The sequence below is a fragment of the Sturnus vulgaris genome, chromosome 22, assembly GCF_052056855.1.
Source record: "Sturnus vulgaris isolate bStuVul1 chromosome 22, bStuVul1.hap1, whole genome shotgun sequence".
Lineage (NCBI taxonomy): Eukaryota > Metazoa > Chordata > Aves > Passeriformes > Sturnidae > Sturnus > Sturnus vulgaris.
Genome location: NC_142264.1, coordinates 4,741,294 through 4,754,641, shown reverse-complemented (window position 1 = coordinate 4,754,641; position 13,348 = coordinate 4,741,294). Strand labels below are relative to the sequence as shown.

At 43.8% G+C, this 13,348-nt stretch overlaps 1 protein-coding gene across 1 annotated transcript in view; it reads left to right on the top strand.

Annotated features, from left to right (window-relative positions):
- ABL1 (ABL proto-oncogene 1, non-receptor tyrosine kinase) overlaps positions 1 to 13,348 on the top strand; it is a 77,080-nt gene that overhangs the window by 15,036 nt on the left and 48,696 nt on the right. The gene's annotated exons all lie outside the window — the stretch shown is intronic.

Genomic DNA, 13,348 nt, shown 5'->3' with positions numbered 1-13,348 from the left:
TTTATTTTATCTTCAAGCAGCAGCCTGTGGCAATAAATTTTAGGAAATTCCTTCCCGCCCTTTATTAAGCCCTACATAATAGCTTCCGCTACTCACTCATACATTCATTAGGAAGAATTAAACGAGTGCTGGCGCCCATTAGCAGAGCGTTTAATAACCTCTCCAAGGGAAGGTGCAGCAGATTGGAATAAATGAACAGGAGCAAAAACAAATGAAATAACTTCATAGAATATGCTCAACTAATTCGTTCTTAGAAAAACTACTTATTTACATGAACGTAGCACTTCAGAAGGTGTCAGTTTGAAACCTCTGGCAGAAGAGTCCCTGAAGATCTACAGGCAGTGACAGTGAGAGTGTGGCTGGGGGAAGGGTTCTGGGCATTTTTAGGGAGAGAAAGGGCATTTTAGTGTGTCCTGCCCACTTCCCCAGCTGCTGATGCTGTCGGCAAGGCTGATGGCTGTGCTTATGGACTGCAGGGAGGACAGCTGTCCTGTAGGAGCTGGGCCATAACTAATAGCTCATCTCATCTGGTTGCAGCCACACCACAGTCCTGTGGTGGTTGATCCCTGCCAGGGTGGGCTGTGGGGAAAACACAGACCTGGTACCAGTAAGGAAATTACCCCTCCTCCATGGTTCTTAACTATTGTTTTAAAGAAGATTCACACTCAGCTGACAGCTGGCATCAGAGAGATCAGAGTCTGAACACCCTTAAGTGTCCTTTCCAGAATAAAGATAATATTAGAGGCATTGCTGTAGGGAATTTCCTTACGAAATCTCAACTTGTAAAGCACTGGGACTACAGAGAGACATGGAGTTGCACATTACAGGAAGAGTTTTGCTACCAGTTCTCGTACTTTCCATTATATGACAATATTTTAATTTTTATGTATATGGTCTGATCCATGCAGATGAAGGAGAGTTGCTGGGACTCATGTGGATCCAAGTGCTCTTTTGCTGGATATGCATTCCCTTTTGTCTTGGTGGAAAAAAAGCAGAGCTTTAAGATCTGCTCCTGTGTGTAACTCATGATAGCTCTGTACCCTGATGTAAAACAAACTCTGTACCCGTGGTGGGCTTGCACTGTCACAGTGTCAGCAGCCTTTCCTCCTCCAGGATCAGATACTGACACGTTGTTGTCACACGCTTCAAAGCTTAAGGCTGATTCTCTCTTGAGAAAATAAAGACAAATTCTAGTAAATAAAGCAAATGAAAACTCTACAGTAGCAGTTTTTATGGCTAACATCTCATAATGGCAGTGCTGACAACCTTATTTTCATTTTGCTGTTACCTGTTTTGGAGACAAAAATGTCATTGTTCAAATGTAATTCAGGTCTTGTGGATGACAGGTTTTTTTGAGATTTTGAGTTTTTTTCTGATCTCATTTGAGGAGCTCAAGGAGTTGAGAACAGTGACACAATAATTGCTGTTATTGAACCAGAGATGCAGTTTAAGACTTTTACCTGGATCACTACATTTGATTGATATTTTAATTTGGTTTTCTGGCAGATGAAAGATAATGAGAATCAGTTTGCAGTTGGAAATATTTGCACTGGAGAACTCCTAATTTTTTTTTAATTACTGCTTTTTCCCTGCTTATAGTACAGATGCAAGTTTCCTGTTTGAGACCTCTCATTATATTTCAAGCATCAACAGTGTCTGAATGGAAGGAATCTGCACAAATCATTTCAATATGCTGCTAATACACTCAGAATATCTTTTTCTAGTCTCTGTGCTGGATAATAGCCCGGATAACAGCTTACAGACACGTAAATAACATGGCAGAGACATGGTACAGACTCCTTAATGGATAGAGGTATTTATCAACCTGGTTATTTGCATTGCTTTTTAAATGCCCTGATCACCTTTCATCTGAGGGAAGAAGTAACTCGGGTAGATTTGGAGCAGATTGGTTTTGGCTCTGTCTCCTGCTGTGATAGGTGGACAATGAAGTGTTCCTTTGAGCAGGACTGAACCTGCAAGAAGAGCAGAGTGAAGAAATGCTGCTGAGAAGCTGATTTATTCCTATGGGGTCACTCCCCTGCTAGGAAATAGCAGCGTTGGGAATTCTTGCTATTTTCTTGCAAGTTTGCAGTATTTCCTAGTTGAGCCCTGGCTGCTGGATAGAGGCAGTAAAAGATCTGATCACTGATCACAACCCTCCAGCAGAGCTCCCTCCACCTCCAGCTTTTCCTTCTCCCCCCCTGCTTTCCTTGTGGTGCCAGTTGGTGATACTGGAGATCTCTTTCCATTTTAATTTCTCTGGAAGCTTTTGTCCCGCATTTGAGAAACTTGCTTAAAGGCACAACGTAGATTGCAAATGGTTGCCCTAATATAAGCTAAAAATTGTAATAATATCTTTATCTCCTTGGAACAATTGCCTGCTCCTTCCATCCTCTGGAGCAATAGAAGCCATTCAGAGCTGTGACATTTGATCAGGAGCTCAGGGGGAGCAGCAGCTTGCTAATGGATTTCTGATTGTTCTCCTGGTCCGTTCTCCTGATGAATGGTGCTCTGGCAGTCTGGGGAGCCGAGAGAAACTCTCTGCCATCATGTCATTACCTTTCTCTGGGAGAGGACAAGAGCAGCTTTCCTCTCCTGTCCTCATGGCTCTCCTTCTCAATTAGAGAGATAGAGAGGAGCCAGCTCCCTGCTTGAAGCTGAAATTAGTTTTACAGCTGATATTATCTCTTTCCTGGGCGTCCGGTGGAATCCCTCTTTGCTCTGAGGAGGCTTGAGCAGCCTTTGCTATGGCTCTTTCACTCTGTGAATGCCTTACAGCACTGCTGTTACAGAGCTGCTTCTGGGAGGTGTGTTTTGGGTGGGGGGGGTTTCTCTGCCTCCAAAAAACAAACACCTTTTTATGCCAGACCTCTCCATTTCAGGCCAGGGAAGCCCCATCTGCCTGGGGTCAATATTCAGGGTCTCCCTGCACGACTGCCTTCAACAGGGCTTTTATGAAAGGAGTTCTTAAATGTGCTGTGACTTGGTTTAATAAGTCCGTGTATGGTTTGGGATATCTAATTGAGGGCTTGTGGGTGTAGTGGGAAAATTCAGGGTGATCTCTTTATTTCTTTATAGTTGTTACAGGACAGTAAACATCTTTAAAGTAAAATAAAACTGTAGAAAGAAAAAATTATTCTTAGCAATGATTAATTAAAATGTTTTTCTTGACTTAAAATCAGCATTTGCGGCCCCTTTACCATCTCTTAGAACCTGAACCAGCTCATTCCTTTCCCGTGAAGGATTGATTCCCTTCCGACAACTCCTACAGAGCCGCAAAAGTGAATTTTGGTCTTTGTAATTAAGATATCTTGAGGTATTTCTGATTTGTCAGCATGACTGATGAGAGGGGTTATGCATTTGTTTTCCTTTCACTGATGTACTCTTGCATGTGGGAGCGTTCTGGGGGCTTTGTGGGTGTCAGTCTGCAGAGTGCCAGCCTGCACACTCCACTGCCTGGGGAGATCCCCTTCAGGCTGTGCACCCATGTGGTTTTTTTTTTTTCTTGAAAGCTCCAGGTTAATTCAGCCTGAGGTGCTGAGCCTGTTGAAGATAGCTGGTGATAAATGGTGTTGTAACAGACCTACATAATAAACATTAATAATACCTTGCAGGATGTTTTATTCCCATGCATCTGGGAAATACCTGCTGAGTGATCTAGCTCACATTTCAGTAGATATTCATCCCCCCCTCACTGAGTTTTAGAAAAAGTAACTAATGAATTGTTGGCTTAGCTAAATTTTGTGGCTTAGAATTTCAATCTGTGCATTTCTTTCCGTCACAATCTTATTATATCCTACAGCTGCCTCTGGCCTAGTTCAGATAAACAGTATTAACTTGTATTTAACCCCAAACCCTGTGTGCATAGGCTGTGCTGCCTTTCCCTTGCACAGGTGATTTGTACCAAGGTAAATCCTTTCCCTCCCTAGGGAGAGCTGATGGGGAGCACAGCAGTGCCCCATGATCTGTGGGATTTTAGGAGCAATTTTGATCGGACTCATCTTCTTGTGAGGAGAACATCATTTTCTCAGGACATGCTGTCTTGTGGTAGGATTTTGAAATGATGCTCCAATAGTTCTAAGAAGCTTTTCTCCAAGATCTTCCTACTCCTCTAGGAAGGAGAAAGGCAGTTTATCCTCCTTTCTTTCTATTACTCACTTGTTTTGACGGGTATTATCACTCTTCCTGGGATTTTTTCCTGTTTCCGTGATCTTTCTGCCTCTTTGATTTCCTGCAAAACTAGAAGAGCTTATGGATCAGTTTCAAAGCCATGAAATAGGGACCTCCGGGGCTCCTCACAGGAGGGCCAATGTTCAGACCACAATACCTGATGGTGTCACATTGCCCAGCCCTGTCCCTGCTGAGATGTGCAGCTGGAGCTCCCCTCTCTGCCCTTTTGTTTGACTCCTCCATAAAAGCAAGTTGATTATTTCAATTTGTAATAGTTATACCCGTGTCCTGTGGACAGGCTAACACCAGGTATCTGCACAGGCTTCCATTATCTCTTCATTCATAGTGCAGAAAATGTGAAGAAACGTGTTGGGTTTTTTTCCTGTCAATCTGTAGTAAAGCTTTGCTTTAGTAACTGGTTTGGGGCCTTGTTTGCTGTTTGAACAACTCCATTTGGGTTTTTAGTGTTTTTTGAAAGCATGCCATCAGAACAGTGTAGTCAAGTGTTTCCAAACTTTCCCAATTACGTAGAGAATAATCACTGTGCCAGAACCACCAGGAATCTTTCTTATCATACATGTTTTTTTTTTTTTTCCTTTGATTACAGTCTTGCTGAAAGACAGTGTTTAGGCAAACATTCTTCTTTGTGTTCCCTGGGATGGGCTGTCATTTTGTTAGGCTTCCAGCAGTCCTGTTTATTCACGTGTGCCTTTGGAAGAGTTGCGACACAGCAGGCCCATTTTGCCTTTGTTCACTGCTAAACAATTAGAAAATAATTTATGGCTTTGCTTTTGCTTTTGAATCTCCTAAGAAAATGATGGCATATTCTTACCTGAAGAGCTACAGCACTGAGCCCTTTGCATCAGAGAGAAGCTGTTCCTCATCTGTGTTAGCACAGCATTGGGGCACTTTGCTGATGATTGGGCCATTTGGCTGTTACTTAGAATTAAATGAATAATGAATTTTCCCATTCATCCAGAACCGGGTAAGTGTTAGAAGTGATGTATGTGTTAGATCCCTGCCTGGGAGCAGCAGTGTGACTAAGAATTGAATGCAGTTCAGGCAGGCTGGAGTATCCATGAGTGTGTGGGATCATTAGTACTTTAGGGTCCATCTGCCCCCCACTAGCAGGCAGTTGCTGTGTCTAACAAGCAGCTGAGGTTTGATCCTAACTCAGGAAACTTGTGTTGTGTGCATGGAATTAGTACCTAGGTTTATTGATCATCTCGTAGCGTTGTCCTGGGCTGTTTAACTGGTTGAAGGTTAATTTAAAAGAGGAATGGCCAGCACAGGGACTTGATTGTTAATCCAAGTATGACTATGCAGAAGTAACTTCTTTATGCACTGAAATTGGTTTATAAGCCTTTTCTAGATTGCTTTCCCTCCGCCCTCTGCTCTGTGCCTGGCATTTTTTTCCCAGCTTGACATAAATATTTGGCTAAGGCTAAAGGGATGAACAGAATTACATACTATCAGCAGATTTAGAGGGGGAAAAAAGGTTATTCTGCTAATCACATCATGCGCTGGGTAGAGCAAAGACTTGCCTTAATGCATCTTATTGTATTTGGCATATGCTAAGCAGGATGAGGATCCAGTGGGTGCAGGTCATCGCCCACTGCCACTTTCCCAGGCTTTGGGAGAGCCCTCCATGCAGGAGTTTGAGCGAGCTTCGGGCTGGAACGAGCGGCATGTGTCGGTACCCGCTCTGCAATGTGACCTCTGCTGCATTCCTCAGGCTCATTCCTGGCATAACTTGGCTTCTCCAGGCCCACCCCCTGTCCTGGCTGGTTCACCATCGGGCTGGAGAAACGTGGTAACCCCAAAGCCAGACCTAAGGCCTGCTTAGCTGTGTGCCTGGAGCCTAGAGAGCAGCCCAGGGTCTGAGCCCACCATGGCACAGCAGGGATGCTGTGACAGGAGGGGATGGCACCTGGAAAAAGACACATCCTAAACCAGCCAGCCAGCACTGCTGTCCCAACAACACAGCTTGCCAAGCTTTAGACGTGTAGTTTTCACCATGCAAAGATACTTAACCTTGTTAAGGGTAGGGTAACCTCTTCCAAAGTAATTGAAACAGAAAAAGAAATCTGTAATGCTGGAGTAAGTGTAAATTGCTGGGTTATGTGTCTATGTGTGTGACCTTTGCATTATAGCAAAGTGTCTAACAGGCAAGACCTTTTGCCTTGGGTTTTCTTCTAGAGTGTGCTCATCAGCCTGAGAACAGCTGCTGGTACGAGATATAATTAAGGTTTAATTGGAGATGTCCATTAGGAGAATAGAGTGAGGAACACTGGGAGAAAATAAAGAGAATAAACTGTGAAGGTTGAAAAGAATAAGAAAGTTTAAAGAATACTAAACTGAGAAATGGGAGCTGATGCAATATTGGTGCAATGGAGGAGAAAAGAAAGGGCTGAGAAGCCACACAGGAGCCAGAGGGCATTAGAACAGCTGAGCTGGCAGAGCAGATCTCAGAAGTACAGTTGCCTGAATTATTCTGGGATGGAAGAGAAGAGAGGAGCTGAGGAACATCAGGGCATGAATTTGAGGAGCCTGGAAGTGAAAATAAGTGGGTTTTAGATGGGAGAAATATAAATGTTGAAGGGCAGGAGGCCTGTTGGGGTGAAAGGATGAAGCTGAAGGTCTTTGGCTGGAGGGCCCTGCAGTTCTTGGAGAATGAATTGTAATGATTCTGCCCCGATGGATGAGAGCGGGTGTTGAATTACTAGCAAAATGCCTTTTCTTCAAAATATCGTTGTTAATCTCTCTTAGTGTCAGTGCTGTGTTCAAACAGGAGTTTACAGCCCTTGCTTTTGTCTTGTCAGTCTTTCAGAGGGGGCTGTTTGTGTCAAGCACATTGGCAGTGGCACAAGAGAGGTGAATTGCTCTTCCAGTGGTTGGTGTCCCTGGTGCTGTTCTGGGACACCACCAGCAAACATCACAAATCAAAAGCTCTGCAGCCAATCCAATGCTCCAGAGCCCTGCTTAGCAGAGCAGTTTATCCTGGTGGAATTGTAGGGGTGAGAAAACCTCAGGGTGTACTCCCTACCTTTCTTGTGGCTCTGCAGGATCAGAAGCATCAGGGAATACATTGGGTTGTCCTTGGCTGTGCAGGGAGTCCAGACTGGGATGAATTGAAGGCTGATGGCCATTATGGATTGCCTGGGATGTTTTGCCCTATTAATTCTAGCCAAAATGAAAACAGTTCCTTTAAACAAAATATTTAGGCAGGCTCTATTTAAACATCCCCTGCAGTTTCCTTTCTTTTATATTGCTTGCCTAAGTAAGTTTGAAATTCTGCTGTTGAAAATGGAAAACTCCACATTGACAATTTCCACTGAATTTTCTAATTGTGAGTATGTGCACTCAGTGCCTTCAGATTTTCATCATGCCCTTTAGCAGGGTTACTTCAAACTCTTTATGGAGGGAAGTGCCTTTTCCTGAGAACTGGGGAATGTTTGAAATGTTGAGAACAGATTTAGTATCTTCTGATGAGAAGGTTAGCCTGGTGCTTAGAGCAAAGTCCTGGGAGCTGTAAAAGTGCAGGGCTATTACGCCAGCGGAGCCAACTGACTTTCCTCTCTGTGTGACCTCCAGCAAGTCCTCAGACCTCTTTGCATATCATTCAACCCAGCTGGAAAACCTAAGTAAACAGCAGGAACCTTGCTTCAAGCCAGAAGCCTCAACTGACTGAGTTATTCTGGGGAAATGGAATAAGTTGTGAATTAGAATCAGGTAAACATCATGTAGATTGGATTGCTTTAAAGAGAAAATAATTTTGTACATGTCCAAAACCACTTTAATTTGGCTTAGTTTGAATGGGTGGAGTGATTGCTTTGTCCTACTTTACAGTAAAGTGAAAAAAAAATCTACTTGCAATTTCTGTTCCCATCAGACTGTTTACAGAGTCTGTAGAAATCGAGTTAATCAATATTTGTATTAGACGCATCTTTGGGCCCTATGCCACATGCACACATTTTTAAACCCTTCAATCTTGTATCATTTATGGCGATGGTATTGTCAGAAATAGTACTGTAAATAATTTATTCTGCTGCTAGTGCTTTTCTAAAGGTCTCTAGGCATGAGGCAAGATTTCCTCCAGGAGCTGTAAAGCTTCCAGATCAGTTTGCTATGGCAGAAGGATTTATTTTTTTGAGAGAGACAAGAAGAATGGTGGAAATGATGGGTTATTTCAGGGAGTGGCTGGCGGCTGTTTCTTTTGCATAATTTTTGTGATCTAGAGTTGAACAATTAGTAAAGCAGAATCATTGTTTTGTGAGTTCTGAGGGACGAGTTGGGTTCCTTGGTGCTCCCAACCTCCCGAATCCACAGATGTCCCTGTCTGTGTCAACACCCGGGGCTTTGGCTGTGATGGGTTCCCTGTGGCTGTGCCAGCCAGCTCTGGTGCTGGAAGCAGCCAAGGGGCAGCTGAATGGACCTGTGTTCAGCCCTGGCATGGAGGTGTGCTGGCTGTGACAAATGCCAGCCTGCAGCCTGGCAGGCTGTGTTTGTCACTGCCTTGCACAGCCACGGCAGAAGCGCAGGGACTGCAGTTTGCAGATTTGATGTTTTCCTCTCTCAGGTGGTGCTGTTTTTAACTACACTGCAGAGGAAATGTGGCACCGTCTTCTCTTTGTGCTGTTCAGAGCAATTCCTTCGTGGGTGAATCCAGGCCCATTGCAGCTGGGCCTGCCAGCCTGGAACAGAAGATGGAAATCTGTCAAACTTCTGAGAGACAGGAAACTTTGTTGATTGCAGAGAAAACCCTATAGTGGGCCTAAATAAACATCAGCTGCATGCTGGGAGTCTTGTAAGAAATCACTACCTCCAATTTACTCTTGAAAATCTTCCCAGATCTTTAACACTGTTTTGGATTTCTGGGTAATGAATAGAGAGTGCAGAGAAAATTCCGTGTAAACTCACTTGGTTTACTCCCCGAATAAACTAGAAGGCAAGTTTCTAACAGGAAAGCAGGCACGGGTAGCCTAAATTATCTCCAAGTTTCAGGGCTTGATGACCCTTATGGGTCCCTTCCAATTCAGAATATTCTGTGATTTACTGCCAGTTTAGACCCAGAGAGCTGACACAGGTTTAATGATGGTGCATCAAAGCTCTTTCTAAAGCACTGACAGCAGTTGTCAAGAGACTACTTGGGCATCACGTGCTGCATCATTGTGCTCTGATGGTCTCTGCTCTCTGGATATAGTCTGTATCTAAGCAGTAACCCACAAAGATTGGTTGTTGTTGATGTAAATCTTGATGGTTTCTGGAAATGCCCTTCCCTGTCTTTACTCACCTTCAGTTACATTAGTCTCTGATTCTTTGAAATACAAGTTTCTCTGATTACAGAGAAATCAACTCCTCCAAATGAATTGATTATAAGCAATTTGAAAGAGAAACTGTGGCCTTTTGCTTGGAGGAGTAACAAAAAGAGCAGCCTGGCTACTGTTGTAGTGCAGATGGCTACTTACACATATGGGATGAAACAAATCGATCCTGTACTTCCTCTGTGGATCACAGTGTGCCTGATGGAGCTGAGGACTCTCCCATCCCTGTGGGTGCAATGCTAATGCAGTTTGCTAACAGCTTCAGCAGCCAGGCTCCAGCTTGATTAATAGACGAATCCTCAAATGCCTGCTTTGCGTAGATGTATGTACTCTTAAAAATTGCCTTTTTGTAGTGCTTTGGGAAAACACTAAGTATAATAGTTAAAAATAACTTGTATCACTTCATGTCAGGTATAAAACATTGCATTTTGACTCAAACTGCAGATTAAAGTGGGAGGCTGTGTCTTTCCTTCTTTTTGTTTTACAGCCCCCAAGGTGGCTGTTTCACATGAAACACTGTCATCAGGCTTTGTTGTCAGTGATTTTTGTGCTTCAAAGGAAAGGATGAGAAACTGAATCTACCAGTTTTTATACTGACAGAACAAACTTCACAGTATTTGAAGTTTCCTTCCAATATATTTTTTTTTTGTTTCCATGGCTTATTTTGGTTTAGCTGCATGATCTATCCTGACATTTCCCTCAGTGTGCTGTCTTGGGACAGTGGATTTTTGGTTGTCTTGCTCCAGCTGATGGTGTGTTTGCAGCTCTGCTGACCTCGTGCAGCCATTCGGAGCTCTACCACTTGGTGACAGCATTTTAAAATAAAATCATCACCACTAAAGGGAAGGTTTGAGCTCAACTGACCAGTGTGTGTTTCTCACAGTAAATAAAGCAGGGCTGCAGGGATTTATTTGCATGTGAAGTAGAGTGCAGGTATTCAGCTCCTCAATGCCAGTTTGCTCTAAATGCCAGGTTATCACTCCTTATTAAATCACTCCCTGGAATATCGTGTGCTGGCAGGACTTTTTTGTGGAATGGCAGCTCTCCATCACTGCAATGTGTCTCAGGTTGTCACCAGGAGTGACACATATCCACGTGTTCACACCTTGTGAGCAGCCTCCTAAAGGCTGTTCAGGCCATGCTGCTCATCTTTTCATGGAAAGGCACAATCCTGGTGCTGGTGAGGTTTTTGCTAATTTATTCTAGACAGTGAATCTCTTAGCTGGACTTTTTTCAAGGGAAGAAAACGTGTTTCAGGCAGGTTTCCTGCGTAGTGTCTGCGTGGTAGCTGGTCCATGCCTAATACCTTGTAGCCAAATTTAATCCAGGAATAGAGGGAGAAACAGGGAAAGCTCATCTGTCAATCTTCCTGCATAGTAGAAGCTGGTCAGATGAGCACATTTATGTTGTACTGGACTAACCACAGAATATCTTCATTGAGTCATTCTACTTTACCTTTTCTTTCCATTCAAATCTGGCAAAATTGTCCCTGAAAGTCAGAGCAACAGAATAAAATAAAAAATTAAGTTTGCTCTTTTTGTGCTGCTCTGTGGCAACACTTGGCATGTTGAAACATTCATGAACCCATCTAATATTAAGCTATTTTAGTGGATTTCGTGCTACTGGTGCCAGGAGAACCTTTCTAGTAGCTATAGTCCTGAAGCAAATCAGTAATCTCAGGAATCTGGGATCAATTTTCTTCGGTTCTGAAATCTGGTGTGCTGCAAAGTGAGATAATTTGTGTTGTGTTCAATTCAGTGCAGAATTGTGGAGGTACCCAGTAAAGTCAAAAGCTTTTCACAGAATTCTGGAACTGTTTAGGTTGGAAAAGCCCTCCAAGATCAAGTATAACTGTTAACCCTGCACTGCCGAGGCCACAACTAAGCCATGTCCCTTTTAGTGGTTCTTTTATTAATTTGCAGCTATATCCTAGGATTATAAAACAGAAAGAAAACTTGGTAAAGGCCAATTTCCTCTAGAATAAACCTGCTTAATGGGGTTGCTGAAGGCAACAGAGAGATTTTGATGTTGGGCCTGCTCCTTACCTAAAGCAAACTTTGATTAAAACATTAGTGTTTCGATTAAACATTACAGTGGAAGATTTCTTGTTGTATTTTGCTTGTTTCTTAAATTCTCAGGGTGGGAACATTGGTGTTACAGAAAACGATTTTGCATTTTCAGCATCATGGTAGCACAGAGCTGTTCCTGAGCTGTGTGACTGCAGGTACCTGCACAGCACTGGCTGGGTCAGCGAGATTTCCCTTAGCTGAGGGCAGGTGAGCAGGAGAAATCCAGCTTCTGGAACCACGACAGCCATCCCTTTATGTTTCCATCTTGCTCAGTTCCAGACAAAAAGTCATTCTCAAGACAAACTGTGAAGGATGCTTGTTTTTTGTGCAACCTGAGCTGCAGCAGTGTGTGTGGGTGGTGTGGGTGTCTGCTGCCTGTCTCTGACACAGGACAGCAGTCTCTCCAAGCCGTCTTTCTGTCTCCAGCAGCAGTGGATCCTCTGTCTGGGCAGAGGATCCTGTCTGCAGTGCTGCCTCAGCTGCTGCTTTCAGACAGCATCAGCTCTCGCCTTCTGGTTCTTAATGGTCTGGAGAAGATGGAAGTGGGAGGAAGGGGCAGAAATCTTTTATATTTGCAATTTTGACATGGCAGCAGTGGTAGAGCTTGGTTTTTATGCTCTGTGTTTGAGGCAGGGCATGGTTCCTTTCTGTAAACTCTCAGAAAAGATCTCTTTCTTACTGCAGGTGTAAGGTGCTTTAGGGTTACATTGTTAAGGTCTGAGTTTCCAACACAACGCAGTGTGTTTGAGAGCTGTGCATCAGCAGCACCGAGGGTCTGACCCTCTTTCAGTAGGCTGATGCCTAGTTTTGGATTGTGCAAGTAATTAGTTTGGGACATATGGCACAGAACCATAGCCAGAGGACAATATACTGGATTATTTAGATAGTTTGATGTGCCAGGGAGATGAATTTTGACTCCATTCCTTTCAGTCTTGCTCTGGGGGAGCAGGGGGAACAGCTCCAGCAGGTCAAAGCTGACTGCTCCAGCTGCCCCAGATGAGCTCTTGGTTGTGTCAACCCTGGAGACTCAACTCTCTTGGAGCCCAGGTGATGAAGGATAGCATGAGACCATTTTTTCTGAGTTCTTCCCCTTTTCTGCAATTCCTGAAATATTAATCAGCCTGTTTGAAATGACTGCCATGGTTTTCCAAGCAGAGGTGTCTGTGAAGCAGCGCTCCATCGCTGGCCACGATGACACTGCTTGGCACGAGCGGCTGCCAGGTGAGTGAAAGTTGATCTGGAGCTCTGGAGCGAGTGGAAATAATGTGGCCTGGGACATGTGTATGCAATTTGTGCAGATGATTCAAGTGAGAGCCATGGCAACTGAGATAAACAGAGGGAAAGATACTGGAAAACCAGCAGTGGCTTCGTTTTAATAGCACAGCCTTGATTCCAGACAGCTCAGATGTTTACTAGAAGAGCTCCATCTTCCTGCATCTCTTCCTCCCCACCACCCCCATTGCTCTGCATGCACTTAGTCATGAGATCAGATGGCTGCTTGGATGAAGCACTGCAGGCCAAATTCCACTGCTCCTACTTGAGCAAAAAAAGCCATCATCTGTCTTCAAATATGGGCTGCAGAATCTCTCTCCTTGTTTGCACACCCGTGATTCAAAGCACCCTCATAAAAAATCCATCTTGAGCTTCCCATGGAACAAAATGCACTTTTTGAAAGTGTTGTGGATTATTTGGCCTAGTGCTGAGCTTGGGATGTGCTTTTGCTAGAGGTCAAATCTGTTGGGCAAGCTCAAATCCTGTGCCGTCTAAAGGTAATGTCTAGAATGG